Below are 20949 nucleotides of genomic sequence, written 5' to 3' on the forward strand. Positions count from 1 at the left end.
ATAATTAAATTAAGTGAAATTTGAAATGACGCTGCCAAAATATGTTTTTCATTAATATTTGTGAAATGCTTCTGCGTTTATTATTTTGCTGTTATAATTAATCTAGCACCTAACGCGCTACGGAAATTAATGCTGCCATGTTACTCTGAAGATTTCAAATATAACAAGTTCAGTATTTTATAATTATAGGGGACAATTCATGTACATTTTTTTGAATGATTATTAAGCTCAAAGCTACAGTTAAATTTTTCTAGCTCTTATTTAAAATGTTCTCTGTTTTTCTCATAATACAGATTTATTATTGCACGCATAAAAAACTCTTTAAATGCATTAAAAAAACCATTAAGAGTGAGACACCTTCAGATGAATTTAAATGTAGTAATTAAATTAAGTGAAATTTGAAATGAAGCTACGAAAATATATTTTCCATTAATATTTGTAAAATGCTCTTGCGTTTATTATTTTGCTATTGTAATTAATCTAGCATCTAATGCGCGGCTGAAAGTAAAATATTAATCCTGCAAACAGTTACCTGAAGATTTTGTGACCTGAGCTTAGTTTCCACTGCTAATGAATAAAGAAATAATCCCTGCCTTTTCTATGTTACAAAAAAAAGTACTTTTTTTTAAAGTTTTTTTTTTTTTTTTTTTTTGCAACACAATTATTTTGCTAAGCTCCGAAAACATAATAAATTATGCAGAGTCTTTAATGGGAATCTCTGCATTATCTAATATTCATTTTTTCTCTCTTCTTCGTCAATATAAACTATCTTAAATGAACAATTGATAAAATTTGGAAAGTAAGCGGGTGGAAAAGTTTTTAATGTTAAATATGATAAAAGAACTTCCATAAGATAACTTATGCATTTTTCTATTTAAAATAACCATTAATATTTATCCGATTTCAAATGTTTTTCGGAAAGGTTATTTTAATAATTCAGGGCAATTTCGAATATTTCTTTCATTTTAATCTTCATTGTATATTCAATATTCAGTTTATGTTGAATGCATGATTACCAATGATTTTTCATCATAACTAAAACATTTGGAATTCAAGAGCAAAGTATTTCAGAAAGTATTTAAACTAGTTTTGCTTGTTCGGTTTAGTATTATGATAATGGATTTTTTTTTTTAATTCATATTTATCACGTTTTTCGCTAAAATTTCAAAAGTGGTTCTATTTATGAATTTATTCTACGTCGTTTTGAAACTTCATTTACAAAAGTGATAACATAGTAATTTAATTTGTATCTGATAGTATTATCATGTCATGTAATTCATGTTAAAGGAAATTCCGCATATTAGGACTTTTGACGATCTATTCATCCACTGTCAATACATCTGGTAAACCTTGTGATAACTTATGGATCAAATACTTCACTCGTGTCTCTAGAGATTTTTCTGTCAACATACGTTCATCGGTTGTTATGCACATAGCATCCCGAGATTTCTGACAATCGATCATTGATCATTCGTTTTGTATATGCATCATCAGATTTCTGACTAAGCGTGACATTGACAGTTTTGCACATGAGACTTAGTATAAATTACGTAACATAATCTATAGATTAATTATTATGCACACAATATAATAATTTTCCAAACATTTAGACCGTGGTTCATTCAGGATATTTCTAGCTACCGTTTCTTGTTTTTGCCTGTCGCATATTGAGACTTTTGACGATCTATTCATCCTCTGTCAATACATCTGGTAAACCTTGTGATAACCTATGGATCAACTTCTTCACACATGTATCTAGAGACTTTTTTGTCAATATGCGTTCATCGGTCGTTATGCACATAGCATCCCGAGATTTCTGACAATCAATCATTGATCATTCGTTTTGTACATGCATCATCAGATTTCTGACTATGCGTGAGATTGACTGTTTTGCACCTGAGACTTAGTACAAATTACGTAACATAATCTATAGATTAATTATTTTGCACATAATATAATTATTTTACAAACTTTTAGGTCGTGGTCTATCCAGGATATTTGTAGCGGACGTTTCTTGTTTTTGCTTGTCTGCTTTAACAGACTTCTTCCGAGCTCAAATTGAACATTTGTCACTGTTGCCCAGCACTAGAAGGACACAGAATTGTTTTTACAACATTATATTTTTGGCTTCATTACCATTTTTATCTAATCATATTAATGAAATGCTGCGACACATACTTTTACCACAGACTTGGATGTTTTTACATTCGTTAATTATAGGAGAAATTAATGAACATGAGCAAGGTAAGGCATCTTATTTTGTTTTTTAACATCATTCTATTATTTTATATCTAATAATATTTGTGAAATATTGCAACACATACTTTTTCTATATCCTTGGATGCTTTTGCACTTGTGAATTATAGGAGAAAATATTGAGCATGAGTAAAGTAAAGCCAAGGTCGACGAGAGGCTATATCTAGTCATCCTACTCGGAAACTAGGGGACCTGTCTTTGAGGGAGGAATCGTAGTTGAAGGAGGGGGAGGGCCGCAACAAAATTGACTAGGGACCCGTCTTGGCTCTCGGCGGCCCTAGATAAAGCACCTTTTATCTTTTACTAATAATAAAGCGGAAAGTATCTCTGTCTGGATGTCTGGATGTCAGTAGCGCATAGCGCCTAGACCGTTCGGCCGATTTTCATGAAATTTGGCACAAAGTTAGTGTGTAGCATGGGGGTGTGCACCTCGAAGCGATTTTTCGAAAATTCGATTTTATTCTTTTTCTATTTCAATTTTAAGAACATTTTCCGGAGCAAACTTATCATAAGATGGACGAGCAAATTCCGAAATTATCATGACGTGGAATGGGAGAGCAAACGAACATAGCCAATTGGCGAGAAATTCGTCATCCATTATTTGTAAATATACAGGCGAACCGAATGACCTTTTAATTTTCAACAACGGGCAAAGCCTTGCGGGTACCACTAGTTGTTGAATAAAACTCATTCAGTATCCTTTGAAAAATTAAAAAGGGACGACTTCCAATTCTAAATCAAAACATGAAATTTTAAATCTAATAAATAATGAAAATAAAGTGTAACCATTTCGTATTAATTAGGTTTTGATTAAATGAAAAGTGTCCTTAATGATTTCTCTACTTAAGGTTTGGAAACACACTGAATTAGAATGTGGAAAGAGAGTGTGTGAAATATTATTGTAAGAAAAAATACCTCAATGAGAATTTTGTCGTATATTTATTCCGTTTTTATTAACTCTCTAATGCACTTCGTTCTCTCTTGAGAATGAAGCGCTTTTGCTTCATCTTTAATGCTTTCTAGTTAAAAGAGTTCGAAAAAAATGAGCATTTTGTGGAAAATGTAAACGAAATAACGAAATAAGTGTGATTTTTATGAAAGGAAATCTCATATACCATTTTTTTTCTTAACCCGATGCAATTTTTCTGCACGATTTTTCTTCCGTATATTAATTTATTTATTTTTTCTTTCGCAAGTGTCTGAAATACTAATTGCCTAAGTATTATTGATATTTTATCAATGTGTTTTAGTTCCTTTTAGTAGGATAAGGAATTATGTCACACAATAAATTCTCACCTCCGTTCCCCAAACATAAAATGACATTTCTTATTAACAGATGGCAGTAATGACATCACATTTTTATTTTCCATAATACAAGGGAGCCCCCTTGTTTACTTTCAACCATAAAGATGTGGTGAGATTTTTGTTGAAAAACAAGAAAATAGATTTTGTTTTAAAAACTAAGTGTGGTAATTGGGAACTCTCACCTCCGTGAACTTGAACTTCAGGGATGTAAATTAATGTAAAAAAAGGAATATGTTTTCATAAGCTTAACGTACAGTAGGTAACACTTTTATGTGATAATTTAAAAAAAAAAAGAAAACAAAAGGTTTCGAAATTGAAAAATGTTTTCGTTCAAAAGTTACATTTTCTGGAGAATGACCCATAACCATTTAATACCTTGTTAAGAAATGTTACAGGTGGCTACTTGACAGCATGCACATAAAGGGTGCTGTAACTTCTTTCCTGGGGGAAAAAAATTGGGTAACAAATTGGTTATTTATTCAATCTTCGCTATGACATGAATGCGGATCTTCACTTTAAGTTAAGAGCTTTTTGTCCTCTGCATATTAACAGTATAGATATTCAAATCGTCAACCATCCAAAGATTTTAAACTGACCTCACATATGAAATTTCATTTTTATGAGTGCTTTAATGATATATCAGTTTAACCCCTTAGCATTAAAATCACTTGCAGTTACGACAATTTAACAATAGCTTTAACCTATTTATATACAATTACATATGCGAGATGTCATTTATGTCACGTACCATTGTAGACTCCGAGTCCATCTTCAAGTTTGTCGATCTCATTTCATGTGCCATTACAAACTCTTTGACGTCTCCAGGACGTCATTTTTTGTCAATGGGTTAATTGATCTATTATTTAAGTTTTGTGTTTAGATTACAACACGCTAATCCCTCTTATCTTATAAGGTGAGTAACTTGCTTTTTCTTTTTCTACTTCACTCTTCAGAGCAGCTTTAACTTTGTTATTCAACAATTTATTTTTGGGAGCCTTAATGTCTATATTAAATAAAGCCTGATGCTGCACGTTTTTCCTATTTGAATAGAATGAGAGATTTCTTTCTTTTTTTTGCAGAAGCTGCAAAAATAGTAATTGTTCTCTGGACTTAAAAACCTGCATATAGAACGTAAGAAACAAAACTAAGACCAGACTATCCAAAGTTATAATAATAAGATTTCTCATAAGAATAAGAATAATTCTTATCCATTTGAACATATTTAACCGTATTAAAAACAGTAGTATAGTATTTTTTCAGGCCAAGAACTTGGGGTACGTTGATCCACTTTTAGAAAACTACGAAAATGAAAACTTTTAGAAGAGTTGGAAAAGAAATATTCCAGTAATAGCAACAATGAAGTTGAGGAATGCCCATGTCGTTTTGACTCTTGTGAAAATGTTGATGGTTCTGGCGTAAATAGCGCTGAAGTAGAAGTTAATTAATCAAATATTTAATTTAATTTAATATGTTGTACTCAACCTTAAGCTTTGTGTTTTTCATTCTAAACACAAAAGAAAATAAGTTAATTACACTAATATTTATCATTAAAATTGTAACAGAAGTTGTTTTTGTGATGCGGACCAACGAACCCCGGGCATTGGTCCACTTCACAAAGGTCTGTTAAAAACGAAGAGAAATATTTAATGAAACTTATGATAGAAAACCAAACTGCCCATTTATTTTTTTGAGGAGATAAAACTTGAAAAGTAGAAAAGCGGACCAACGTCCTCCGGCTCCCCCCCCCCCCTTATGAGCAAGTGGCTACATGGTGGGTCTAATCTGTATTTACTTTAACATCGCTCAGTCGATCGATCTACCTTGGTTTGAGATTTGAGAAACAAACCTATAATACAATGTTTTTAAATAGCTCATACGCTTTATCAGAGCACATTTTGCAGCTAAGTCTGGTTTTTCATAAAGCCATTTTCGAAACAATAGTCCAACACATCGCCTAAAGTCTATTTTGCGTTTATATCTCTTCTTTTTCTGGAAAGTTGGAAGGCGAGAAATTCTAGAATCACGCTTGATGCTCTGGAGCACGTATTCGCCCACCCCAAAATTCGCCATCACGTCCGATTACGAAACAAAAAATCCGATTACGCGCCAAGAACGTTGCTCACGAGCTGAATATCTAATATCCTTCTTTTTCACTGTTGTTGCTTGAACTTTTCTGCACGATGGTTTCTAGCAAAAGCGTTGTGATATAAAATTCTAGGCTTTTGTGGAAAGGGAGGGGGGGGGGGCGGTAAAAACAGATTGCCTTTCTAAGTTTTTCAAAATTAATAAAACAATTTTTATCAATTTGGCTACATTTATTGGTTTTCTTGGCTTATGCTCTGTTGTTTTTTTTTTCACTTTTTAAAACATATTACTCATTCTATCATTTTATTTCGTCTCGCTCAATGCTACGTAGGATCTTCCTGTCATTTGGAGCAAGGGTTGCTTAGCCTCTGTTCTGGATCAAAAATACCACTGTTGGTAGTTGGTGTCACCACCTACTGTGTTTTGTATAAGAAGTCGACCAAGATGTGTGCTTTCAATAAATGAATCTCTGGTTCCCTGAAGATTAAAAGTCTGGCTAAGGTTACACCAACCAACCAGAACTCTCAATTTTTCAGGGCTCCCTGCTTATAATACATGGCAGATCTCCTGGTTATACCTGACAAAAAAAAATTAATTCCAAAGATAGTTTACAACGCAAAATATAATTTAGAAAACGTCTAAGTCAGCCCCAAACCTAACTAGCCGAGCAATAGCTTGTAGCTCGGGCTTAATGTGAAACATGGAAACAAAGAGTGACGTTTGAAAAAGCGAGTGCAATGCATTCAAATCTTTTCACGGTTATTGCTTTAAATTTTCCAACGTTTCTCTCAGGAAACTTCCGGAGAAAAAGCCCTGCAAAAACTACAATCAGTGCACTTCTTGTCAGTTGACGAATTTAACTAGAAAACTTGATGGAGTGAACTTGATGCTTGGAAAAACAATAGTGGAACATGGCTGTGTTTCCGAGAGAAGCATGTCAGGCCAGCAACAGATGGGACACGCGACCGCACTGCCACCCGCCCGCGGTGCTCACAGGAACTCCACGGGGGGTTACAAAAGCTCTCAACCGTCCATCTCTCATTCCAAATGGAAACTGGATCCCTTGATTTCTAAATAAACCCGAGCGTTGGAGATATTTGGAGAAAAAACGAGGAAAGCATAACATTGAAAAATATACCCAGTTTCGGCTATGATGAGCTTCCATGTGTGTTTATTGCATTTTCTTAAGTAAACTACTAAATCTTGAACCCAATGTAAATTTCTTCGAAGTAAAAGACAGTTCTAGTCATGAATTGAGGTGGTTTTTCTTAGTGCGCATGGCATTAATATGATTCCCGTGCTTTCTTTAATTCTTTCTAAACTGTTTGTTGCACTGAAAATGCAAAAAAGATTTGCTTAATAAGCACGATGAGATTTTTTCTAATACCATCATTGATTGATTGATTCAGTTATTTTATTTGGAGTAGGTGTTTAGGCAATGTTGACCATCATTTTCGAATGGTAGACTGGTTCAGTCTCTTCTTTAGGTGCCATCGATGCAAAAGAGCGGATCCAGGAATTTTTCAAGGGAGGGTTGACTGATTTTGTTTATATGCCGTTTACTACGTCTCCTGGTTTGCAAATTTTCATCACCAGATGTTTTGGACTTCAATTCTAAAACATTTCCGGGGAAGAGTCCAAATCTTCCCTAACTTGGAACATTATCAAAGATAATCGAATATTGCGCTTTTTGAACTTCAATATCGAAAATTTACCGATGGAGAGACCTCGCTCCATCGCCCCTCCCTTGTATCCGTCCTTGCATCGGTCTTGGGGCAACCCTGTGTATATTACTATTCACGGATGTACATAACTTTATGAATATCTTTCACTATCATTTTCCGATGAACTTTGAATTGTTGATTTTTTTTTTCATTTTTCTGCAACCTTCAGAGCTGCTAAATGTTGCATGAGATATCCATGATGGCTAACATGTTAGATTTGTTAAGTTGTAGAGAAAAAATGTATCTTGAACTTATAGCCACACGCATTCGAAATTCAACAAATGGTTTGAGTTTCATTTCCATCATGACTATTAAAATACCATGATTACTAACATACTGTTGATGACGATATTGAGTAAATTTTGAACATAGGACGTTTATGTGCGTTAGAAAACAATGTCCTGCATTAGAAAACCATGTTTTACAGTTGACGGTTCGCAAATCAAATGATTATGCAAACTGAGTTTTACCTCAACAAATAACAATATCGTGTTCATTATCAAATTACGAACGGGGAAACAAAAAACAGTATAGAAATATTCGCTCTTTTCTTCCTTCTTGGATCCATTCACAAGAAATTAAAAGGAACACCGGAATGTATTACGAAAACTAGAAAACCTAACGTTGACGCTTCAAGTAAAACCACTGTCTGTACGCTTCGTCGCCAAAATTTTCAAATTATTTTGTCATAGCTAAGTATTCGCGCAGAATTTTGTTATTGCGTAACAGCTCTTTTCGAGTATGAGCGTAATTTTGCTTACTATATATTACTTAGTTAACTTCCATCCTAAGTCAATTCCCATCACGGCTATTAATATATCCAACTAAAATGCTGCTGACGCAATTAATTGAACTCTTAATACAAGAAGTTTATGTGTACATTGCATTAAAAACAAAATGTTGTGTGATTTTTTTTTTTCATTTGACGGTTCTTAATCAAATAAATACACAAAACGCGTTTTAAATCTACACAAAACAACATCTTGTTCATAATCAAAAAATGATTGGGGAAAAAACAGTATAGAAACATTTGATCTTTGCTTCCGTCTTGAACCCATTCACGAGAAAATAAAAGAAACTCCGAATTGTATTACAGAAATCCAAAGAAATCCAAAGTTGTGTGATTTTTTTTTTTCATTTGACGGTTCTTAATCAAATAAATACACAAAACGCGTTTTAAATCTACACAAAACAACATCTTGTTCATAATCAAAAAATGATTGGGGAAAAAACAGTATAGAAACATTTGATCTTTGCTTCCGTCTTGAACCCATTCACGAGAAAATAAAAGAAACTCCGAATTGTATTACAGAAATCCAACGCTGACGCTTTAAGTCAAGCCTCTGTACGTTTCGTCGTTAAAATTTTCAACTTAGCAATTCATAGCCGAGTATATGAGCTGAATTTTGTTATTAACTTTTCTCCTTGCGTAACAGCTTTTCGAAGCATAATTTTGCTTACTAGAAATTACTTGGTTAATTTTCATCCTACACTGTTAAAACTACAGGTTGCGTTTGGCACCTTTCAGGGGTGAAACGCTTGTTCACCAGCGGCACCCAATACGGAGCCGAAATGGCACTTCTTACTAGGGCGAAAAATGGGCACCTTTAAAAAGACAGGCAGCGGGGGTTAAAAGAAGGAACCTTTGAAGGGAATAATGGCACCCTCACTGATTTCTACAGTAGATCCTCTTCCCCCCTCCCCCACATTGTGTGCGTTTTTGAATATTATTGTGTTCTATTTATTGTTTGGGTTTATGATAGACAAAGTCTTGGACTTTTTTCACATTGAATTCATTTTGGATTAAAACTTGTCATTTAAGGCATTTGATCACATTTCAGACTTTCCAACATGATTTAGAAGTGTTCAAGACTTCAATTTCTCTATCTGAGTTCTAACTCTCATAAAAACCCTTGGATTGCCCAGAAGTTTTAAATGATATTGACATTTATTACAGCATGATACCAAAAATTAAGAGTGTAGGCATTTATGGATAATTTACAGGCACAGCCAAAAATATTCAGTTATATTACAATCATAGAAAATCAAATCGTTTCATAAAATGCAGGCGTTTCATAAACATTCAAAATATTTTAATCAAGAGTAACATATTGATACGTTTTTTTCTACTTTTCTTTTCTTTGTTAAATGGAAACTTTTTTGACATTAAAAATTAAAACAAATTTTTAGCATCCTACATAATGAAAAGCATTGGAAACAGAAATTAGAGAGAAAAAATAAACAAACGCATCTAGACACTGCATTCGTTTTTTGAAATAACACCAACGAAATATTTTCACGTAATGAGTCATGGCATGAAACACACAGAGAGATCTTTTCAAAGCTTTTTTTTTCTTTGCTACGTCTACGCAGTTATTTTATTGAGAAGATAAAGACATTTAATGTATCTGCTGTAGCAGTTAGTAACATCATTGAATTTTAATCCCAGTTACTTATTAATTATTTCGTATTGCTAACAATAAACATTTTTGGGGAAAATCCGTGAGACTGCAGACGTGACAAGCAATGAACACCATATATTATTACACGTGATAAAAAAAGCCATACATCATTATGTTAAAACGGTTAGCTATAAACAATAAGTAGTACTCAGTTTACTTTGTTGAAACACAACTCTGAAAACACTAAAAGCCTGTTGGAAAGCCTTAAATGTTATACCATGATAACATGCCTGTACTTACGCAAGGTTTTGAAGGTTTGTCCCAGAAATGTTGAATTTTAATCCCGTTTCGTTGTCTATTCATTGTGAAAATTTAATGTACCAACAACTACGTTGCAGCATCGTTGTCCGCCATTAAAGTGGCTGAATTGAACTTATGTCAAAGTGCACAGCGCATGTGCGAGCAAGGCACCTTTGCGGAGGAAGAGATTCGCTATTGGCTACTGCGTTGGCTGATGGCCCTTCATTACCTTCTTTCAATTACTGAGGTGCTAAAAGATATCGGAACAATATTTCATAGCCTCCATGGCACCCTGTGGCTCCATCTTTGCTCCCTAAGGCGGAAAATCGCACCCAGCTGTCACCTCTGGTTATAACAGTGTAAGTTAACCCTCTCTAAGTAAATTTCCATCGTTACATATCCATGATAACCAATAAACTTTTGATGCAATTTATTAAACTTTGAGCGCAGGACATTTATGTGTTCATTGCTTTATAAAACAAAACTTTTTTTGATATTCTGTCATTTTATGTTTTTTAATCAAATAATTACTGAAAACGCGTTTTACTTCTGCGAATAGCAACATTATGCTCATGATCAAAATGTGATTGAAAAAAAAAAAAAAAAACAGTACAGATATATTCGCTCTTTGCTGTGTTCTTAAACCCATTCCCGAGAAAATAAAAGAAACTCCGAAATGTATTACAAAAATCCAACGCTGACGCTTTAAGTCAAGCCTCTGTACGTTTCGTCGTTAAAATTTTCAACTTAGCAATTCATAGCCGAGTATATGAGCTGAATTTTGTTACTAACTTTTCTCCTTGCGTAACAGCTTTTCGAAGCATAATTATGCTTACTAGATATTACTTGGTTAATATCCATCCCAAGTTAACCCTCCCTAAGTTAATTTCCATCGTGATATATCCATGATAACCAATAAACTTTTGACGCAATTTATTAAACTTTGAGTGCAGGACATTTATGTGTCAATTGCTTTATAAAAGAAAACTTTTTATGATATTTTGTCATTTGATGTTTTTTAATCAAATAATTACTGAAAACGCGTTTTACTTCTGCGAATAAGAACATTATGCTCATTATCAAAAGGCTATTGAAAAAAGAAAACAGTACAGATATATTCCTCTTTGCTTTGTTTTTGGACCCATTCACGAGAAAATAAAAGAAACATCGGAATGTATTACGGAAACTAGAAAACCTGACGTTGACGCTTCAAGTCAAGCCTCGGTACGTTTCTCTCGTCGCTAAAATTTTCAAATTACTAATTCATAGCTAAGTATACACGCTGAATTTTATAACAAACTTCTCCTTGCGTAACAGCTTTCTGAAGCGTAATTCTGCTTACTAGATATTACTTATGTAAATATTTGATAAGCCCTTTTTTATGTCCTTTTCACTTAAACAATCCGGAAGCCTTTCTATCCGGGCAGAATGTCAATTGTGTTCTGCTCCAATATAGCGAAACAATATGAGCGCGCTTTTCCGTTGCAAAAAGCTAAACACATTTGTACAACGATTTTTCAGTGTCTTTAAAGATTAATGTATAAAGACCATCTCCTGGGAGTTGCGCTTATTCACCGGGGTTCAAGGCATTAGGAGTTAAGAAAGAGAGCGAATAGCGTTCTAAGCATATTTCATCCGATGGAAATTTTAAAACAGAATCAAAAAGGAAATGTTTCAGGTTTGCAATTGATCATTTTTAAAAGGAAAGATAAAACGCTATCTATAGCAATGCTTAGCTATAAATTAAAAGCATCTTCTGAAGTCATAGATGTTTTCTAATGCATAAAATGGATCATTTTATACTAAAAATATTTCTGTTAGTATCCTTCAATCGAAAATGTTAAAGGCATAAAGCTTGATTGAAAAACGTTTAACATGCATGCACGTTGATGAATTGTTTGAAGAAAAATATTAATGAAAAAGTAATGTATTTATTATTCATCCACGTCAGCAACTCGAACCTAGTTTTGACGTGGATTTCGCACAAGAAGATTTTTTTAACTTGATTGCGCGATTTTTCATAGGGGTTAATGGCATTACCTGTTAAGAAAGAGATCGCATAACGTTCTAAGCATATTTCATCCGATGGAAAATCAACACATCATCAAAATGGAAATGTTTTAGGTTTGCAGTTGATCATTTTTATAAGGGTGGATAAAACGCTATCTGCAGCAAAGCTTAGCTACAAATTAAAAGCGTCTTCTGAAACTCCAGACGCATTCTAAAGTTATAAAATAGAACATTCATCGCAAAAACATTTGTATTGGGGTAATTGTAGTGTCTACCCGTTGTTCCGAAAAGTAGAAAGAATAAATCTTGATTGAAAAGTTTGTTCGAATTTCATTCGTACAAGCTGTTTGGGGAAACCTTTTAACAGAGAAAAACGGGGGAGGGGGGGGGTACCCTTAACAGTTTAAAAAAATAAGTCTACGAAGAAATTTGAAGAAAATCTCGAGCTAAAAGACGAATTCACTTGAAACATAGGGGAAAGTGGGGTAAAACCGGGACCCTAAGGTTTGCAGGCTTTCAGAAATCACCGTTTTTAGCATAAAGGAACAAAATTTTGAAAAGTATGCACTACTTATCTATTAATGCAACCTCAGTTTCAAAAACCTAAGTGTTTTTTTATTTTTATTAATTTTTTTGCGAAAAAAGTCATTTTACCCGGTTTTGCCCCACTAGTGGGGTAAAACCGGGTAGATATGTCATTGCTATGGGAAAATAAAAATTTTGAAAGTTTCTATAAAATTCAAGTTTTCTTTAGTGACATATGTTAACTATTGTCATAACATAATAGAATAAGTATAAAAGGACACATATTGATGAGTTGTCAGTAAATTAAATTGTCTTTACCTTTATTTTTTTTGCTGTAATAAAAGGCCTATTGACACAAGTCGCAATTAAAATAGTTATCTTCCTCTTCGGCCCCAGAGCATCTTTCATGGGCCCGACAACAATATTGGATGCATTGGATCCATCCCTCACCACCCTTGGAGTCCGAGTAAAGCTCATTGCAGTAAATGCAGGCAGTATTGTTATCCTCTTCACTGGACTCATCCTTCATTTGCTCCTTCGGTTTTTCTTTTTTTTGGACGCTAATTTTCTATCTGTTCCTTTTTGGCATCTTTACAATGTTTCCGTTTCTTTGATTCGTTTATCTTTCCTTCAGGTTTTTTTTTCTTCTGTCCATCTGTGCCTTCTTTCCATCATTTTTCTTTTTCTCTTCTTCTAATGTTGCCTGAAGATGAAACTTGTATGGTGAACCCGTCAAAATGACAGTTTATCCTTTTCTCTTGTCCTCCTTCGGCTGCGTCTTTCTCTCACTGTATGGGGGAGGTACCCGGTTTTGCCCCTCGGTTAGTATCCGGTTTTGCCCCGCAGGTACAGCTTTCATAAAAAAAGGCCGTCATATGACTATGCAGAACGCTACAGACAATTACTTAGAATGACAATGCAGGTAATTAAATGTTGTTCAAATAGAGCTACATACCTTTATTGTTGCAGAAACAGGAACGTAATATAATCGGTCTAGTTTTGTTCAAAAATTTTAAGCAAAAACCATTCAAACAGAATTTTTTTCACAGGAACGAAAGAAGCGAGTCTATTGCGTTTTAATTTAATGGCCGCTGCTTCTTCATCAAGGTAGAAGGTAGTTTCTCTCTTGTCCACGTGATTGCACCGCTTACAGAGGCTAGAAGGGGGCACCCGGTTTGCTCCCGACTACCCGGTTTTACCCCACTTTCCCCCATTTTTTTATTGAAAAGCGCTTTTGCTGCAGAATACTTCACTGCTGCAAAATATTTACTAAAAAGGAAACCGTGTACCTGCCTTTTTTTTTGCAAGTAATTTTGACTTAATAATTAGTAAGTGCAATTCTCAATTTAAAGCACAGACACGCACTCAATATTACATCGCTACAGAGCAGGCAAATATTACTTTATTTATGATACAATAAATTAGGAATCTGTAGAGCAAAGTTACTTTCATAGATTTGTAGTTGCATCAAAAATAAAATTATTTGAAGCTCATTCTCTTGCGTGGAAAATAATGCATTTTAACGGAAATCGTTAATTGAATCACGCCGTTCAATCATTCAATGATTTTCATCAATGTTAAATCTACAAAGAAAATGTTTTCTTTTTCACCCATACTCTCATTTAAGATTTTTCGGGGCAAACATTTTCCTCCAAAGCGTTATTGGTTTTCAGATAAAAAGACTTGAATCTCTCTCGTTGATGCTAAGGTGCATTTTATATACATTAAAAAAAAAATCAAAATATTTAAAAGAAAAGCTTTGCCAGTTTCGTATTTAAAATTTAGAGCAAATAATGCCAATCCACTAAGAAATTTCCTGTGGAGCTTATGTCCAATTTCTCTTAGTTTTTGAAAAAAATTATCTTTGTCAAAATTGAATTGTCAAATTTATATTGGAAGCAGTATTGAATCTGTGGAACTGATACAGTGACATGCACATACAAAAGTGACCTTATAAGTAATTGCGGTACTTCAGACCTGACTATATATCTGACAATTATAGCGTTGAATTCCTTACGTTGAAAAATAGGAAAAATAACTTACAAACCTCAGTCTAACAGTTTCTTTCAAATTTCGAAAGCTTTACCTAATTTTGCACCTGAAGTTAACAAAATTCTACTATTTTTTGTAGTCGTACACTGAACGGTGAAATCAAATCCTTGAATAATTTTAACGTCATGAGCAATAAATAAATAGTTCTATAATTTTGATGAAAATAATGGAGATAAAACTCAACAATAATTATGAAAGTAACTTTTGACCGAAAGATTCCTAATTTGTTTCAATGCAAATAAAGTAATATTTGCCTTTTCTATAACAATGTAGCATTTAAGTCCGTGTCGATGCTTAAAACTGAGAAATGCGCTTACTCATTTTTAAGTGAAACTCACCCGAAAAATAAGCAGTTTCATTCCGAAGTAAATCATTTTTTACAATGTAGTGAACTATAATTAAAATTCAAATATATTTCTTAATTTAGCTACACATTTAACCGATTAATTAGATATTAGAAATATGAATCAGTTTTGGGAAGAGTATAAAAGTACTTCCTACTAAGCGTGATTCCTACAGTACCTATAACATAGGCTGGAAAAACAGTTTTACAGATTGTCCTGGGGGGGGGGGAATGTCACTAATTGTTTAGTACGAAGGTCTATATGGAATTTCTTTTAAAGAGAAGATGAAACGTTATACAACAAAGTTATTACAAAATACAATGCAAACAATTGCTGCAAAAGTGCTTTGCCATAAAATGCAGCCTTTTTATCAAAATATTTGGGTAGGGGTAATTTAGTATCTACCCGTCAATCTGAAATATAAAAAGAATAAATCTTGGTTGAAAAACATTGTATCATTCATTGTTGAAATTTTTAATCAAAAATATAAATCTAAGAGTAATATAGTAATTTAATATTTATCCAATTAACATTAAAAGTATTTGTGTAGTGATAGTTTACCAGTTAATCTAAAAAAATAAAAAGAATAAAGCTTGATTAAAAAATTTTTTATCAGACATTGCAGAATTTTTGAATCAAAAATATTAATGATGTAGTAATAGCAATTAAGTATTTATCTATAAGTCGAAAAAAAAAGATTTTATGGGAATATGGAATGTTTTCACATCAAAAATACGTTATGAACGAAAAGATGATTTATGGTTTGTTTCATACATTGCAGAAATGATTTGTGACATAATGTAACATTTTTGAGTTGGAAAATATTAATGTTTGGCTTATTTCATATTTGCTTATTTATTGCGGAACAATTAGTTTGAAGGGTTTACGACATTACAAAATGTGTTTGAATCAAAAACATGGGGAAAGGATTATTTTTTGGTTAAACATGTGTTTAAAATAGTCATCAAAAAGGTTTCGTGGAGTATTAGTGACATAAATACATGAAAGAAGGCTTATTGTATCGCGAAATCATCGCCAGCAACAACAATCTAAAGCAAATTAAATAATTAAATAAATATTGAAAAATTTAAAAATAAAAGTAGGGTTTTTAAGTAGATAAATGTAGCTACATCCCAATGTATGTTTTCATTTAACGTATTTTTCGTTATAAGTTTTTTATAGTAGTTGAAAAAAAATAAGTCCACGAGGAAAGTTGAAATGTATATAAATTCTGAACTGAAAGACGGATTAGCTTGTTAAGAAAATGCTTGTTGCAAAATGTACAAAAAAGTTTATTTATTTATTTTTTTTTTAAATTTCGCTATTTTGAAGCTTTTTTTTTTTTTTTGAGTATAGTATGTGTTAACATTAGTGCCAACAGAAGAAATTCAAAGCTTTTTATATGAAAAGTTATTGTCACTAGAAACTATTTTTTACAACTGAAAATTAGAAACTTTGGATAGAATTTTATTTAATGGTTCAAGAATTAGAAAAATGTTATAAATAAAAATCGACTGAAATTGACAAAGGTAAGGGTTTGATAGTAGGGGAAAAAGGCCGGTTTACCTGCAGCCGGCGGCTCTGCGGCTGTGCATTGTGCAATTCGGCTGCGCCTCCCAACACCGCCGCTGACCTTGGGTTGATCCGCCTATGACCTTGGATAACACCGCCTCCTGGGGCCGCCGCGAGGACTCGTGGGATTTTTCCCGAGTTTTGGACTTTGTCATTTTTTTTTTCTTATAATCTTTTACAAGGATATTTTCGCGCATTTTTCCCCCCGCGTTTTTGGACATAGTCGTTTTTTTTTTTCTTTGTAACCTTATACGGGGATATTTTTGCGCATTTTTTTACTCTTTAATTTTTTTTTCAAGCTTTATTGTTTTTTCGCGATTTTTAGACTCTGATTATATTCTTAGGAATTCAATTATTTTTCAAGATTTGTTTTTTGAACTTAGGTTATTTTCATACCTTTCACACTTTGATTAATTCATATATTTCAATCTTTATCATTTTTACATTTAAAATTATTTTCGCGCCTTTTGAACTTCATAGTTTTTCTGACTTAGTTTATTTTCAATCATTTTCGAGCTTAGATTCTATTCGTTAGGTTGATTTATTTTCTTGCTTTGATAGAATATTTTTCACGTTTTTGCAAATTTTCAAGCATTTTAGAGTTCAAGGATTATTTTTACCGTCTTAGTCTTTGACTATTTTAACGTAAATATTTTTTGAACTTTGATTTATTCATACATTTCGAACTTTTTCCTTTTTTACAACTTTGATTATTTGCACATCTTTCGCACTTCATAGTTTTTCTGAGTTTATTTTCAATTATTTCATAGTTTATCATTCTTTCATTCATTTTGAACTTTAACGTTTTTTTTTCCCTGTCATTTAGTCCTTTGATTATTTTTTTCACTATTTTAGCGTTTTTCAATTATTTTCTCACATTTTTAGTCTTTAACTATTTTTACACTTTTTAGTCTTTAACTAATTTCAAGCATTTCAATCTTTGATTATTTTTTCACGATTTCGATTTTTTTTTAGTATATGTTAGAGTTTGATAATTTTCTCGCTTGTTTTACGTTTATCCTTTTTTTTTCCCCGATATTTTTAAACTTAGAAATTTTTCACAAGTAGTGACAGGAATCGAACCTTCAAATTTTTCGAAACGTTATCTTGTCTTCAATTTTTGCAATCATGTCAAACTTGCAATCAATTTACTCGTAGTAGTAATTAACACTTATCATTAACAAATTTTCACGGATTTTAAAAAATCAACTTAATTAATTTTTTCCAGTAAGCAAATTTCGCACTCAAGTTACATTCCAACACTGCATATACGTTTCAAGAGTTTCATTGAATTTATCACATTCCATTTAATTAACTCTAATAATTACTTTTTCATTAATACTTAACTTAATCATTTTATCATACATTTATTCCAGTTACAAAATTATGCTTAAAAGTTATTTATTTTTCTTAGCACAAGAGATTTTAATATGTTCCTACTAAAATGCTTTTCACTCTAGTTTGAGTTTACTAAAATAGCAACTCATTTACGATTTAGATTCATTTAATTGTCTTTGATTCTTTTTCATTATTATTATTTTATCACATACGTTATTATTTTCATACATTTATCCATTTAATTTTCCATAATCTACAATCAATTTACTCTTCGTATTAATTAACACTTATCACTATCAAATATTTTCATGAATTTTAAAAATTATCTTAAATAATTTTTTACTGTAACCAAATTTCCCACTCAAGTTATATTTTATCACTACATATGCTTTTCAAGAGTTTCATTTAATTTATCGCATTTCATTTAATTAACTCTAATAATTATTTTTTATCATAGATATTTAAGTTAATCATATTTTAATTTCTTTATTTTTTTTTTCATGCAAACACTCTTGATGGAATAAAACAAAATTTTCAACTTTCATGAATTAAATCCCCTCTGACTATTTTATTTTACTTTACAATATTCTCACGCATTTTACTATTTTTCATACATTTACCAAAAGTGATGAAAAATGTTCCCGCTATTATATTCAAAATACATCACATTCAATATAGTTATTTTCGAAGACGAGAGGTTATAGCTTTTCCAAAATATTACTTTACAACCAACTAATTTCATTAACAGAATTATCATTACAATTTATAAATTTCAGTTTTATTTAATTATTTTTACCTACGGTAAAATAAAACACATCACATAAAAATGTTAAACATCAATGAAGAACCCAAGAAATGTTAAAATTATAAGTCGAAGATCAAAACTTCATGTCTACAATCCTACAAATTTTAAAAATAGACTCACCGAAAAATAACTTCTACTGAAATTAATTTCAAAACTTACAATCAATTTACTCTTAGCATTAATAAACACTTATCATTAAGAAATTTTCATGGATTTTAAAAATCATCTTAAATAATTTTTCATGTAAGCAAATTTCGCGCTCAAGTTACATTTTATCACTACATATGCTTTTCAAGAGTATCACATTTTATTTAATCAATTCTATTAATTATTTTTTGATTAGTATTTAACTTAGTCATTTTATCGCATAGTATTTTACTTTATTATTTTTTTCATACAAGCACTCTTGTTAGAATAAAACAAAAATTTTCACGAAGTAGATTCACTTTGTCTATTTCATTTTCCCGATAATATTTTACTTTAACGACTAATTTCTTTAACACAATCGATATCATTTATTTTAGTCTTTATCTTTTTCGAACGATACATTCAAATGGTCAGCTATACGTTAAATTAAGAAACTTTATCTAAAATTTGACAAATTAAGTTATAGCTAAATACTGAGTAAAATTAAGTACAAAAGACTAACCTTTTTGGGGTGAAATCCCTCAAGTACCAGCTATCGCGATGTTATTCAAAAACAATGAATGAAATTGTAATAAGTGGATTGTTAAATATAACTCAATCTCACAAATTACAACTACACGCATGTTTTATTTGAAATCGCTGCATACGGCTGGCTCCCCATCGTCGATTTGCAGAAGGCATGCCGTGATATCGGCAAATCAACGCGGCTGTTGAGAAAAGCTACCCTCATCCTACAGCACTTCGGATCGTCCACACACACCGATGCGAATTGAGGAAATGACTTTATCAATATTGCTATCTACCCCTTTACCGATAACAGATAACAAACCCCACGTGCGAGTATGATTCACCCCTTAGCAAGCACGTCTTGTAAGTGATGTCACTGTTTCTGACCAATTAAAATTAGTTCATGTTTCTCAAATCTCAATCATAGATCGACAATAGCCTGATGTCAGGTTTTCCAAACAAAATTTTAGATTTTAATTCGTAGTTTCGAATTAATTTCTTTTTCATTTCAAACTTATAAAAAAAATTTCCAGCTTGTAAGAATATTTCTTTCAAAAACAGATTTTGATTCAAAACAGTATTTTTTCTATTTTTTTTTTAAATAATACTTATAAATATGAAATCAATTTTTTTTTTCTTCAATCATATAAAATGTTTTAAAAGAAATAATTTCTCATACTTGTAATATTTTTCTACTAATAAAAATAAAATCAATTTTTTTTTCATAACTTAAAAAAAAATAAAATAAATTTCCTCAACTGAATCTTCAAGCACAATGATTTGATCAATTTTAAAACTCATGATTACTTTACTCTTAGCATTAATAACCAATAGCACTAATCCATTTACTCTTTACACACTACTAAGTATTAATTAACATACCCGCATTACAAATAATAATAATAATGTTTAAGATACTTACAAATCACTCATTCAAGCTTTCTATTACCCAACTATTATGTTGTTGAAAATGTTGTTGTTCATCTGTGTGAGGGAACTTGTAATGAAACTTTACCCAATCAACCGAAATTATAAGTGAAAATATTAATTTTCGCTCTTAATATAACTATGCAATTAACAAACTGATTTAAATTTAGAAAACTAAAATCTATTACACACTCGGTCGTAATGGTTCAAGAACAGATCAATACTCGATTATATACTGCTGAAAATCTTAAAGACCTATAAACTCTAATATGAAATGTGTGTCAATCGATTGAAATATCACAAAAATCACATTCTCAATCAAACTTTATTACAATACCACACATAGCAACAAACAAAATACAGATATTCTATTGCTTGCTTATAAGAAAACGCAAATAGAAATGTATGAAAGGTTAATTTCAAAGTATAAAACATCAACCATATACAACGCATAGCAATAAAGCAAAATATGCACCTTTAGCTAAGTAGTAAATTAATAAGTTTTATAAATGAGTTACCTCTATCCTTCAAAATGTACACTGCAAAAAAAAAGCTGTTGTTTTTACAGTATAATATTGGCCTCACATTCCAAAGAAAAACTGTAAAATTTACAATTCTAAACTGTAAAATTTGCAGTAATATACTGTTTT

This window comes from Uloborus diversus, chromosome 3, assembly GCF_026930045.1.
Source record: "Uloborus diversus isolate 005 chromosome 3, Udiv.v.3.1, whole genome shotgun sequence".
NCBI lineage: Eukaryota > Metazoa > Arthropoda > Arachnida > Araneae > Uloboridae > Uloborus > Uloborus diversus.